Below are 13285 nucleotides of genomic sequence, written 5' to 3' on the forward strand. Positions count from 1 at the left end.
TTTTTTTCAATATTATTTTTACAAAACAAAGTCGTTGAGATACATGTTCTGATGTGAAAAACATGTAGCAACCAAGACACTTTCAGCAGCCCACTAGGTAGTCCTCAATATGCAGGTGGGGAAAACAGATAGAGGAAATAGAGACCTGCAGGCTCTAAGTGCCCTGTGTGGGAAGGGTAAACCACTTCCCTTTTCCCTCTTTTCAGTAGATTTTATTTAGTATACTTGAAGATCAGGTAATTGAAATAGTTATCAATGGCTGTTCCTTTTACTGTGTTGAATGAACTTCAGAGATGCTGAAGGCCCTCAGTGTTGTCCTCAAATCCCTCATTTTATTCCACAGTTCTTATGATCCTACTTTGTGCCAGTGTCACCCTGCTATGATGGTGATGTTCCCCTAAGACCTCTGGAGAGGACCTCCAATTGCTGTTTGTGTCTCCAAATTCTCTAATTGGGAAAAAAAAGATTATTTAGGGAATTAAACATTCTGTCTTCATCCCAGAAGCACAACTGGTATAATACAGAAACTCTGACTTTAGGATACAGTGTTTGCCTCCCCATTAAAACTCAAGAGAAACCATGATAACAAAATCAATGGGATTGCTTAGTCTCACCCACTAGAGACAGGCATCATGTTTCTCACCTCCAGGGGTTCTGGGTAACCACATCTGTTAATATATATTAAAAAAAACCCTTTGCACTGCTCTAGCAAATGGCATTATGAGACACATGCAAAGCTGTCATTAACCCCTGGGACTCGGATCAAACAGGAGCTCACTCTGAACCACCACCGGATGCTGTTTCCCAGAACCAAACCCAGAGCAGGGAAGTTTAGCAAAGCAAACCCCGGCCTCACCTCTCACCCCTGTCCCTGTGCCCCTTTGGCAGAAGGAGCTCCCCAGGTGGGTTTGGGGTAGCTGTGCTGAGCTGCTCTCAGCCACAAGCCACTCCTGCATCCCTTTAATGCAGTGTGGCTCCTTCACAGCCCCTGCAAGCTTTCCCTCTGCAGCTGAATACATCAAACAGGCAAGGGAGAGACCTGTGGAAGCTCAGTGCTCCTTCAGCCTCTCAGTGGCATGAGGAGGACACACACTGAGGGCCTTTGCTGCTGCACCACGCCTGCACTGCCCTCCTCGCTGCTCTGCCTGCCTTAGCTATTCCATCTTTGCTGTGATTTGAAGAAATTCCTTCATCAAAGTCATGCAGCCCTATTTCCAAGTCTGTTCCCTTCCTTTGTGCTAAAGCTGCTCCCTCTGCAACAGACTCCAGTAAGTCTTTGAGAAAAAGCACTTGTATTTAATTGCATGCAAATAAAACACATGTAGAAGGGCTGAGGAAAGCAAGGGCTGTACTGATCTAATAAATAATACTATTATTGTTTCTCTGACTGATCCAGAAAACAGCAAACATATTTTCGTTTAAGAGACACCATACCTTCTCTAGAGCAAGCAATTTTATTTCATCTTCATATAGCAAATTATTTCTGCCAGCCATGTGGCCAGGACAAGGGGTTTTCTGCTCCTGTTACAGACAGGAGAAACTGAGGCACGAGAGAGTAGACCAACTTGCCAAAGTATCTGTATGTACAACATTAGTCATCCAACCTCCATGCTTTATCCACCTGGGTTGCCAAGGTTGCTGCTGCTGGCTGCTCCTCAGCATTCTACCAGAGAACATGGGCAAACATTCAGCATTCCCAAAAATCAGGCTGCTTGCATAGTCTTGGGTAAAAGTGATGTAGTGGAATTGCTCTGTTTGATTTCTCAAGGCTCTTTACAAGCAGTGGTGTCTCTGTCCTGCATTCCCTTACTGTGTTCAGCCTCTGAGCACCATCCAAAGCTTGAAGAAAGCAATAACATTGTTCATTTGCATTCATTAGTGCAATAATTGAATAGGAGGATGTGATGAATTGAAAACATAGACTTGAAGCTGAAAACAGCCATCCCAGCCCCTTGTGCTCCTCAGAGTTCTCTCAGTCCCAAAGCCAGAGTACACCACAGCCTTGCAGACCTGCCCTTTCCCTCCCACCCTGCTGCCAAGACATGGGACCCCCCCCCCTCTGCACAACATCATCTTGGGAACAGATTGCCTGAACAAGGTTCATGTTGGACTTTGGAGGACTATTCAATCACCTCCTGCTCTTGCAACACCTAACTAAATTCCTTCCTAAAAAACTGTGTTCAAGAAAAGAAAAAACAGAAAAGAAGAAAATCAATACTTGGGCTTCCCAATTTTAAGCTGATTACAGCTTGTAAAATTAGTGGTGACAAAAATGGTTATCTGTGTGCTGTTTCTGATAGTTTCCCCGCGGGAGCAGCTTGGAGCCTGCTCTGCCAGCACTTTTATTCTCACAGAATTGAAACCTGCAGGGTATTGCATGTTCTGTAAATGCTGAAGTAAAACAATACTGTGGGTGCTAAGGACCTATCTGGAGCCCTTCAGCACCTGGCAAAATCAATCTACAAGCCATGCCTCTCCCTTCCTAATAAAAATGGCTTTTTTGGAGGAAGGGAAAAAAATATTCCTCCCCAAAATATGTTATCTTTGAAAAACCAATCTTCTTTTGCAAGACAGGCTGTAATTGAATCCCAGCTGAATGCAGCTGCAAGTGGGGTGAGGTGCCAGCGTCATGAACAGCATCTGGAAAACCACAGAGGGCCGCAGAGCGGAGTTGCATAAACTGAGGAGCTCCTTAAAATATATGCATGCATCTGTGTGTGTGTGTGCACACAGGGGTATAAAAAACCAGGAAAAAACCAAACAGAGGGTCTGAGGCCAGCACTCTGAGTCGCAGAAAATGGCGACTGAGGGAGCCCTGAGCCTCCCAAACCCTCCGTGTCCTGGAGCATCCTGCGGCCGCGACCCTCCCGCATCTTTGTTCCTCGCCGTGCCCCGCTCCCGAGCGCCAGCCTGAGACTGTTTACTCCTTCCCTCCATCTCTCCGAGGGATATGATTCACACATTTTCAGATTTATTTGAGCAAAATGCAATAAATATGCCGCTTCAATTTTAACTGCTGGAATGTAGCCAGGGTTTTTAATGAATCTGGCCTGTGCGATTGAAGTGGTCCAGGATCTCAAAAGCTCTGGGCACTGTTAGATTATACACACAGACATCCACACACACATATCTCCCCCCACCTCCCCTTCCCTTGGGGCTCTGTGAGTCACATGTGACTGCAGGTTTTTCAGATTTAGCTCTGGTTAAAATTAGCAAAAGCCTTTATTATTCAAGAAGAGGAAGGACTCCTATCACAGCTGCTGAGAACTGCCATATTTTTCTTGTATTTCCTGCATCGACCTATTATAATTTAGCTTTATCTGTTATTCCTTGTTTCCCTAAAATATAGTAGCAGGGCTTGGTCCTGTCAACGCTGAATTTTAATTACAAGTTCATGAAGATCACTGCATTAATCTGTAGCTGGACCATCATGGATTTTGTTTCTGTGCAACTGGCATCTCTACAGTTTCAATCATTTATAGTGATGTTTTACAACATGGTCTGCTCTGAGCAAGGCACTAGTTTTGCAAGCCTCAACAAGAGATGCATTTCAAGCAGCTGTAAACACTTTGTTTTAGTTTTTAGTAATCAGAGCAGGTGACAAAGGGCTTTCACACCAAAATCTGAAGGCATGTAACTCACGTGCGGATGGGTAAAGTCAACTATCAGATTCACTCCATTCACGAGCTGCATCCATTTAAAAGGAAAACCAAATGAGGAAAATCGGGTTATGATACAGTAAATACGGCCCATGTCGACTCAGCAGAAAGGTTTTTGGCCAGATCCCGGGAGACACAGGACCAAAATTGCCACGGCCCGTGGGAACAGGCCTGCTCTGGTGGGAGCACTCTGGTGTCACTGCTGGAGCTCTGCCGTTCCTACGGGCCCGAACCGAAGCGGAGGCGCATTGCCAGGGCCACATGGAAAAATCAGAGGATGTCAATTCTCCTGTGCCTCCATCTGCGGGTAATTGGTTGAGCACTAAAATTCACAAGGAAAATTTTGTTTTAGAAAGATGATAAAGAGAACAAACAAAAGACAGGAAATTAAAATTTATGTAAACACAGTTGTTCCCAGAGCAACCATAAATGAGCCACATTGCATATATAGACGAAGGCATAAAAGTTAATACCATGTGCAGCAATACCATACACTACCAGGTACCCCTGGGACCGTGTTACATTAGCTACGGGACCCATCATTTTGAATGGTTTGACTTTTACGCTTTTAAAGCCTCAAACACAACGTTGCAGCAACGCCAGGTGGGAATAGGGCATTTGCTGTTTATTTGTTTGTTTGTGTGAAAAGAGAAAGGACTGTTTGAACAGAATGAGAGACAAGCCGTAATTTTTCTCCCTTTGCATATCGGAGACAAAGTTTGCACGCTTTGATCTCAGAGATATCTGAGAAGTTTTGCTGGGGTATTCCTTCTCACTGATTCAGTACCCACAAAGTGAGATGGCAGGAGCAGAGAAGATAGGGCACTGCCTGCTCAAACAATGTATTACGGCACAACATAAAGCACAAGGCTTTTCCCTAAGTAAATGTGGGAGTGCAAAAGGGATTGACTTAGCCATGTAAAGTGTCAGTCCTGAAATGCCTGGGCTGCTTGGAAACATGCCTTCAGCTTGCTCATCTATTTTTTGCAAGTGGTTATCCTGAGTTTGATTCTCTGCTCCCTCATGCAGTTGTTGACATCAGTAACATGGGTGTAAAATGTCACCCGATCAGAAGGCAGCCAGTATTCACCTTGCATTTGTATTCATGACTATACAAGGAAGAGGGCAGCACCAGGTCAGGCCCACTGAGATCCACAGAGATTACTTTGTCAATGTGGGATGTTTATGTTCTGATGGGGTGTTTTATAATCGACTCTTAAAACTCTGCCGCAGCCTATTTGTTCTGGTTTCATGGCAGGGCAGATCAGAACATAGGAACTGTTGTGGTTTTCCACCCTCACAGTTTTTAAAATCTTTTGGGGCTTTTTCTTTTTTTTTTTTTTTAAGGCAAAGCATTGCATCTCCTACCCCTTCATCTTTTTGCTAAAAATTTCCAAAATGTAAAGCATTTGGTCTAGGATCAGACTTGGGCAGCCAGATCTGCTCACCCCCTAGTGCTTTCCCATGCCATACAGAAACCATGCCTGGGAGCAAGTGCCCCTCCTCTGTCTCACACTAGTCCCAGCTTCTCGACACACTGAGGCACCCACATACATCCATTACAAAACATCCTAAGGCCTCTTTCCTGTCCCCACCTGTGGTGGGTTGAACTTTGTCACCTGCCTTGCACCCACTCAGCTGCTCTGTCACTCCCACTTTTCAATAGAACAGGGGGATTTACAAAAAAGAAAGTGAAAAACCTGGTAAAGATGGCAATTGAAAAAAGTTAACAGTCAAAATTTGCACTGGGCATTGTCCATCTGTGAAGATGATGTGATGAATGTGTAGGATCTCCAGAGAAAATGAGAGCTGTGGGAGGGAACAGATACAGCGCATGATCTGGGTGCTCTGCTGTAGTGAAACCTGGGCTTGCACCCCTGGGCCATCAGCACCACCTACTGACACTTTCATCTGCAGGGTACCTCTGTCCTGCTCCATCCTGACAGTGCAGGACCAGCCTGGTGGTGCCATCTGTGTCCCCACCCCTGTGCCCCAGAGGAGGGGCACTGCCTGCACCCACCTTACAATAACCCTGAGATGGTCTGTGTGAGGGAACTGGGCTGGGGAATAGGAGTGTGGCACATAAAATCACACAATCATTTAGGTGGAAAAGCCCTCCAAGACCAGGAGTGCAGCTGTTCCCCCGGCCAACACTGGCCCATGTCCCCAAGTGCCACATCCACACAGCTTTTAAATCCCTCCAGGGATGGGGGCACCATCACTGCCCTGGGCAGCTGTGCCTGGATGCCAGGACTTGGCAACCCATTCCATGAAGAAGGTTTTCCCAACATCCAATCTAAATGGAACTTGAGGGCATTCCCTCTTGTTCTGTCACCAGACTGCACATCTTGCTGACTTGCTGTTAGGTGGTGGTGAGATTGTTTGCCTGCCACTCACGTGTTGATTTCTGGAAGTTTGTGTGGGTTTGAAGCAGCCAGTGAGGGTAACTCAGGGACAGTGAATTGTACTCGAGCACAGGCATCTAGCTCAAGTGGCATGATTTGACCTCTGGAGATTCTTCTGTCTGCTGATCATCTGAAATACTAAAATAACTTAGATTAGACACCACTGAATGATTTGAAAACATTTTGTGCATTTCTGTTTCCTATTCTATTTTTTCATTCTTAACTCTTTTTCGTCCTTTACCTGCTGATGTGGTTCATTTCTCATTTTGTATGTCCATGTTACTTGTACAGTTGGAACCCCAGCCTTCATTGAAGCCAAATGCTTCATCTAATTAATAATAATAAAAAAGGAGACAGATATACTCTTTGTACAAAATTTTTTATTTTCTAATTCCTGTTCAGTCGAAACAGCTCATTTCTCTTGAAACACAATTGAAATGCCATTAGTGTTTTCATTAGCATCATGACTGATGATACAAGACAGGCAAGTAGGTTTTGGGCCTGGGCTGATAAATGTCCATGACGTTTTTTAAAGCCTGTGCTAAACACTTCTGAAGTCACATGCCAAGTAGTTCCAGATCTTTTAAAAAAAACAGAGGACACTTTTTCCCCCCCTTTAACTCCTGGAATGAGAAACAGCCGCACAGCAGTACAGAAATAGCACAGCAAGCCCTGGAAATGCCCACCAGTTGCTCAACACTTTTTTTCTTCGTTTAAACAGTTAATCTTCATAAATGAAGATATTTTACTCATGCATCTTTGGCATTTCATGGGGGATTTTTTTCTATCTCTGAGGATTCACAGCTCTAGATGAAATGGCTCTTTTGTCTGTGGGAAGGAGAGAAATTCCTGTGGAGAAACCCAGCTTAAGACAAAACCATAACTTAGGCTGCCATGAGAGGCTTTTTTTTTCCTTGAGAGGTCGAGCTCTATTTAAGTGATACATGTGCATAAGTCATCATGATGCTTTTGCTTGCAGAGTATTTTACCAAAACTAAATGAACGATGAAGAATGGATAAACAAGAGGGCAGAGGAAATGTTAAGCTTAGTTAGTTGTCTCATCATTCTGAGACATATTGCCTTTTTTGCTTTGAGGTAGTTTTCAAACACAGATGAAGCAAATTGTGCACTTAGGAATGGCTTGTTCTTCTATCAGCTGGATAGGCTATATTTGTTTCATTGATTTCTTCTGTACAGAACAGCAATTGTAGAGCTGGAGATCTTGTAAGTTCCTGTGTTTGTCTCCCTCCTGAAATCTTAAATTGCTGATTTGACAGATTTATTATCATTATCATTATTATTATTATTATTATTATTATTTATTTTTATGCTCTGATTGATGGAAATAGAAATATATGCTTGCTTCTTTATAATGTGAAGCCAAAGACCCTTGCCATGGGGCAGAAAAAAAAAATCCTAATTTTCAGCCTGGGTAACAAATCCGTCCTAAAGGATCAGAGGACATTTCTGTGGTTTAAATTTCCTGCCCATACACCTTGATGTCTTGCATCACAGCCACTTTACCTCCTGCTCAGGGAAAGGTTGACAGGACATGTTTGTGCTGCCCCTTCCCAGGTGACAAGGGGATATTTACAGTGATATTTCCCTACCTATGAGGGACTTTGGGACGAGCAAGAATGAGGGCTCAGGACTTGATTCACTTGCCCACACATAGTTGTCAAGTGTCATTTGAGATGCCCAGAATATCCTGCCTGGCCTCCAGCTGCTCTCGCACAAGGGCAGAGGTCTTGTCTCAAGCCCTTTATCATATCTGCCAGCCTCCCTCGGATGTTTCAAATACCTCAGGGCATCTCAAATGCAGCCAGGTGCCTGCACAGCCTTCAGGCTCCTGGCCCAGAGATGCACCATCCACAACTGAGCCTCTCCTTTTGAGTGGGAGGATGGTTGCTCTCACCCAAATGTGGGTATCCACAGCATAAGATTGCTGCCTGAGTTAGATTTCTCAGCTTTTATTATGGTCAGTGAAAGCTTAGCTGGTGGAGCCTGGAGCATAAATAAGCTTGCACTGAAGTAGGCCCCACTTTTTCAGCTGAAACGCCCACTCCACTCTTCTGACTGCACTAATTTTATCTTTGTAGCCTTAAATACACAGCTCTCACATAGAAACATGAGTTGCTGCCACCTAAAGTGAGATGAACCCACTATTCTCTTTGTTATTAAAAGAAAACACTGTCAGGAGGGTGTTAAGTACAAATCCATAAATTTGTTTATGAAGAGAAAATTCAAAACACTGAATTTGATTGAGCTGTTTTCCTGGGCACATGTCCCAGTATGAAAAAAACAAGGACTGAGTTCTTTTTTACACCCAAACTGCTAAATAAAGTCCCTTTAGGTTTCTTCTTTCCAGAATTCTATATTTTCTGCAAAACTTACAAGGCCAGCTTTTACAAACAATTTTCTGAAACTGAGACCTATCCTCGTGTCAGTCTGTACTGGGACACAGAGTCCTGAAAAAAGAAAGTACACTGTTAACCTAATTTTAGGCATAAAGTTTGGAGAGCTTGTGCTTGTCAGTTTCCTGACATTCGTTGTTTTTTCCATAGGGCTGTGACCTGACCAAAGTCTCAGTCAGGGCCAGAATTTCAGCAGATTCTGTCTCTGTTCCATCTTTGCTTTTGTACAATAAAATTCTGCCACCCCAGGAAACCAGTCATCATTTAAACAAAAAAAATAAAAATCTTTGCTTGCATAATCTTTGCTTCATCATGGTGCTCTCTCAGAGAGGATGCTTAAAGGGAACATATCCTCCAGACTGTATTTTGTCTGCCTGGTGCTATAAAATAAGAGTATAAGGCTATAGGGAGAGCAGTTCACTGCTTGGAGAACCTAAAATACTCTGTTTTGGCTCCAGTAAATGTGAAAACTGAAGACAAGCTTGCACCAAAGCCATGAAGAAAAGCTCTGTGCAAATTTAGAGTGAGTCAAGCATAGATGTGCAACCTTAAAGTTGATAGCATAACTCCAAATGTCAGTGGTTAAGAGCATTTAGACTTTTCCATGTATGCTCTTTCTTCTGGTTCTTGTCAATCTGCTCTCACACATGTCTGTAATAAGTGATTTCCCTCCTCCAACTTCTTTCCAATCTATTCTTTGTCTCCTATTTCCATCTATTTTCCCTATTTCATTCCACTCTGCACTCTTCACCTCTTTAACCTTTTCTCCATCAGTCACATCCCTCCTTGTGTGTCTGCTCCACAGAGGAACTCTCTGACCTTATTATACATGGTCTCTCTGCCATCCTTCTTCCACTGCCATAGGAAGCAGTCTCCAGCAAGAATTTTAATGAAAAACACTCTGGGTAAAGTATTTCCTTCAGAATTTTCCTCTTAAAAGAATGTAAAACTGAATATTTTACACTAAGGTTTATATCAAAACAATAGTGTGTCACTGGGTTTTTCAACTGGATAAAAGCAAAATGATGAACCTCAAGGAAAGTTCTGATCTTCCTATCTGGTTGTCTTTCTTCCATTCATAGGAACATTGAACTATTTAAATAAAGCCAAACATTATAATGTATTTGATAATTTTCACATATTTTAGTAGTTTTCAAATGCTGTTTAACTTATTTGTTGCTAAAGTTAATTGTCAATAGTAGTCACAAGCTTACCTATACATCTGTTTAAACAGATTTCAGTTTTCATAATAAAGTCAGTTACTGTAGTTGTCCTCATGAAGGTGAGAAAACACCCCTTATCTATTGATCTGAAATAGAGAAGAAAAGAGAAGAAGAACAATAGATGCACTTTCAGTGTGTATTATTTTTCATCTCTGTTGCTGATAAAGAAAACACTCACTTTATGATAAATCAGCATTAAAGTGGGATGACTCAGAATGGACTCAGATTTTAAAACAAAACCAACATGAGGCCTTCTAAAAATAAAAACTCCTCATTTACAGTGGAGCTTTACCTCTTCCAGATTGCAGGGTCTATGGAGACTCCCATTAAGTGCTGAGATTTCACTTCAAATGCATGTCATACTATGGTATTTCTGATTGTATGAACTGTGGCACAGCTTATTACAGATAAAGAAGAAAAATGAAATTGCTCTGCTGCCCTGCCCAGCAGGGAAAATGCCAACCTAGAAATCATCAGCTTTGGATGCTTTTGTCAGTGCTGTGACTTTCTGCCCATCCTCACCCCACCTGCCCCCAGGTACCTTTGTGCTTTCCCAGCCACCTTCCCCTGCAGCTGCAGGGAGTGGAAAGGTGTGGATCCCTTGGGGGGTCAGCTCAGATGTCACTGAACTGAATGGAGGAGCTCCCCGCGTTCTCTTCTGCTCCTTTTTGGTAACCAGATGCATTTTGGGGTTGAAGCAACATCCCTGACACAGTTTATATTTCTCTAATACAGATATCACTACTGCTGAAGTTGGTGTGGTGCAAATATAACATTTATGCTAGCAAGATAAATATATCAGCTGAATTCATGCAGCAAACATATATTTTCCTTTGCTAATGCATGCACGGAGAGAAATAAGCTCTTTCTGGAGAAACACTGTGCTTCCTCAGTGAAGGTCTCAGCTGAAATCATCCAGGAAGATTTTTGCTAATTATTCTGATAACTTCTCTTAGTTTTCATCAGCTTTTGTACCATGGATGTGCCTGAAAAATGACTCCCATCATTACACCAGCCCAACCCTTGTGCATCATTTGTCCTCCCCCCGTTGGCAACTTGACTCTTGCAGCTCTGCCCCATGCCAGCACTCTCCCACCAGAGCTGCCAGTGTCCCATTTAATCTGTGATAAATACAAACTGCTCCCAGCCCTGCTTGCCTAGGGGATATCAGCTCTATCTGCCACATTTAAAAATGATCATCCCTGTTGTTTAGAAAAACAACAACTCAAAATACCACCCCTGACTTTTCTCATTACTTACAGACTGAAATTTCCCCATCTGTCTTTCCTCAGCTGCGTTCTTGAGAAAGAAATCCTGTCTTCTGTTTTCTTTCTCCCCAGTGAGCAAATCCTCATCCACTGTGACAGCTCATCTTGGAATGACTGCTTATTCTAGGTAGCTCCTTGCTCCTACCTGGAGATCTTTTCATTTCTTCCCCTTGGTGCACCTAATGGCTTTTCATGTTTTTCTTTTTCTTAAAAAGAGCCCTTTGTCTCACTTTTCCACCTAAGCATCCACCCTCAAACAATGCTTTTTCATTTCACCTTATTCACAGATTTTAATTTTTTTCCTATCTCCTCTGTAAGAGACTTTAGTTCTTCATCACCGTGTATTAAATGATTCATTTGCTGAGATTTAATAGCAAATTTAATTTCTCCAACCCTGTCAGCCTCTGTCTGCCCCTCTTGATTCTGTCAGTCTCCAACAACTGTAAATTGCAATTTTTTGTTCTATTTTCAGCCTCTGAGCAGGAAATCTTTTGATTCTGAGCCCTTTACCTTAAAACTCTCTTCACAAGGCCTGGGAACTCAGAGCCTTTGACTCTGAATTAGTCTTTTGACCCCTCGGGTTTTCTTTTCATTAAATTTATTTATTGCTGTCACCCACACATAACTACTGTGTTCTTCTACTTTGATCCAAATTCCACTAAAAATCCTAATTTCATGTGTTCATTACTTCCTGGCATTAAAAAAAAAAAAAAAAAAAAAAAAAAAAAGAAAAAAAAAAAGAAAAAAAAAGAGAAAAAATAAAAGAGAAAAAAAAAAAAAGAAAAGAAAAAATTTGGTGGCTTCTTCCATGATATTTTAGAATCCCAGTCCTACTCTGTTTGAAGGACTGGGGAAGGGCACACAGTGGGGCTGCAGGGGACAGGGCAGGAGCACTTTTACAGTCACCTTGTGCGACTGTCCTGTGCTGCCCTGGACTATGAACTGCTCCCACAAGCTCCATCAAGTGTTCATCTTGGAATTCACCAAATTCACTAAAGGCTGAGCTTCCAGACACACAGCCTTCATCTCCATTGATGGGGGCTGCATGTCCATTCTTCCTCAGTCTCCTGACTCACCCTGGCAATATGAGGAGGAGGAAGGAGGTCTGTGATTCTTCCTGTACTGGTGCAGGGAAGAGAAAACCCAAAGCAAAACCAAAAGGCAAAGAAGAGCAGGACTGCATCTGCCAGGAAGTCTAATTCAACACAAACATGAAAAAGACAGTTGACTGGTTTTCTAAAATTCAGGTTGCAGCTGACCATCCTGTTGGGCTGCAGCCCCAGGAGCACAGGCAGTTGGCTGAAGCTGGGGATTGTCCACTTTGACTCTCCTCCATGGGACCCCACCTGCAGTGATGTGCCCAGCCCTGGAGCCCCCAGCACTGGAGAGATATGGACCTGTTGGCAGAAGCCCAAAGGAGGCCATAAAGGTGCTCAGAGGGCTGGAGCTCTTCCTCTCTGGAGGCAGGCTAGGAGAGCTGGGGGTGCTCACCTGGAGAAGAGAAGGATTAGGGATACCTTAGAGGCCCTTCCACTGCCTGAAGGGGCTCTAAGAGAGCTGGAGAAGGATTTTGGAAAGGATTTTGTAGTGACAAAATGGGTTAAATGGCCTCACAAAATCCACAAGGGTGGAATGGCCTCACACTGACAGAGTGCAGAGTAAGCTTAGATATTAGGAAGAACACCTTACTTATATTTTATGGCTGAGCAATGGAGCCTTGAGACTTGTCCTGATGACCAGAAAATGCTTTCTTTCCCTATTCTCTTGGGGTTTAATCCTTTTACTAGCAATGCTGACAACTATGCAGTCACTTGTGACCGTGTTCACAGGGGTTCTTGGATGAGGGAAGAGACAAGGATCTGACTCCATGTTTCAGAAGCCTTGATTTATTATTTTATGATATATATATTACATTAAAACTATACTAAAAGAATAGAAGAAAGGATTTCATCAGAAGGCTAGCTAAGAATAGAATAATAAAGAATGATAACAAAGGCTTGTAGCTCGACTCTCTGTCAGAGCCAGCTGACTGTGATTGGCCGTTAATTAAAAACAACCAACGTGGGCCAATCACAGATGCACCTGTTGCATTCACAGCAGCAGATAACCATTGTTTACATTTTTTTCCTGAGGCCTCTCAGCTTCTCAGGAGGAAAAATCCTAAGGAAAGGATTTTCCATTAAAGATGTCTGCGACATCATCAAATACTGCATGTCATTGCATGCAGCTCCACGTGGCCCTGGGACTTCTGTCCCCAAACTGGAAGGGGACCTGAGACCTCCCCAGATCACCCCAGATCTGCACAGAGCCACAGC

The 13285-nt window shown here is 43.1% G+C and overlaps 1 protein-coding gene across 2 annotated transcripts in view; it reads left to right on the plus strand.

The window, feature by feature from the left end:
* The window catches only part of SETBP1 (SET binding protein 1), a 267221-nt gene that overhangs the window by 238589 nt on the left and 15347 nt on the right, over nucleotides 1–13285 (plus strand). The gene's annotated exons all lie outside the window — the stretch shown is intronic.

The sequence above is a fragment of the Ammospiza nelsoni genome, chromosome Z (genome assembly GCF_027579445.1).
Source record: "Ammospiza nelsoni isolate bAmmNel1 chromosome Z, bAmmNel1.pri, whole genome shotgun sequence".
In the NCBI taxonomy this organism is placed as follows: Eukaryota; Metazoa; Chordata; class Aves; order Passeriformes; family Passerellidae; genus Ammospiza; species Ammospiza nelsoni.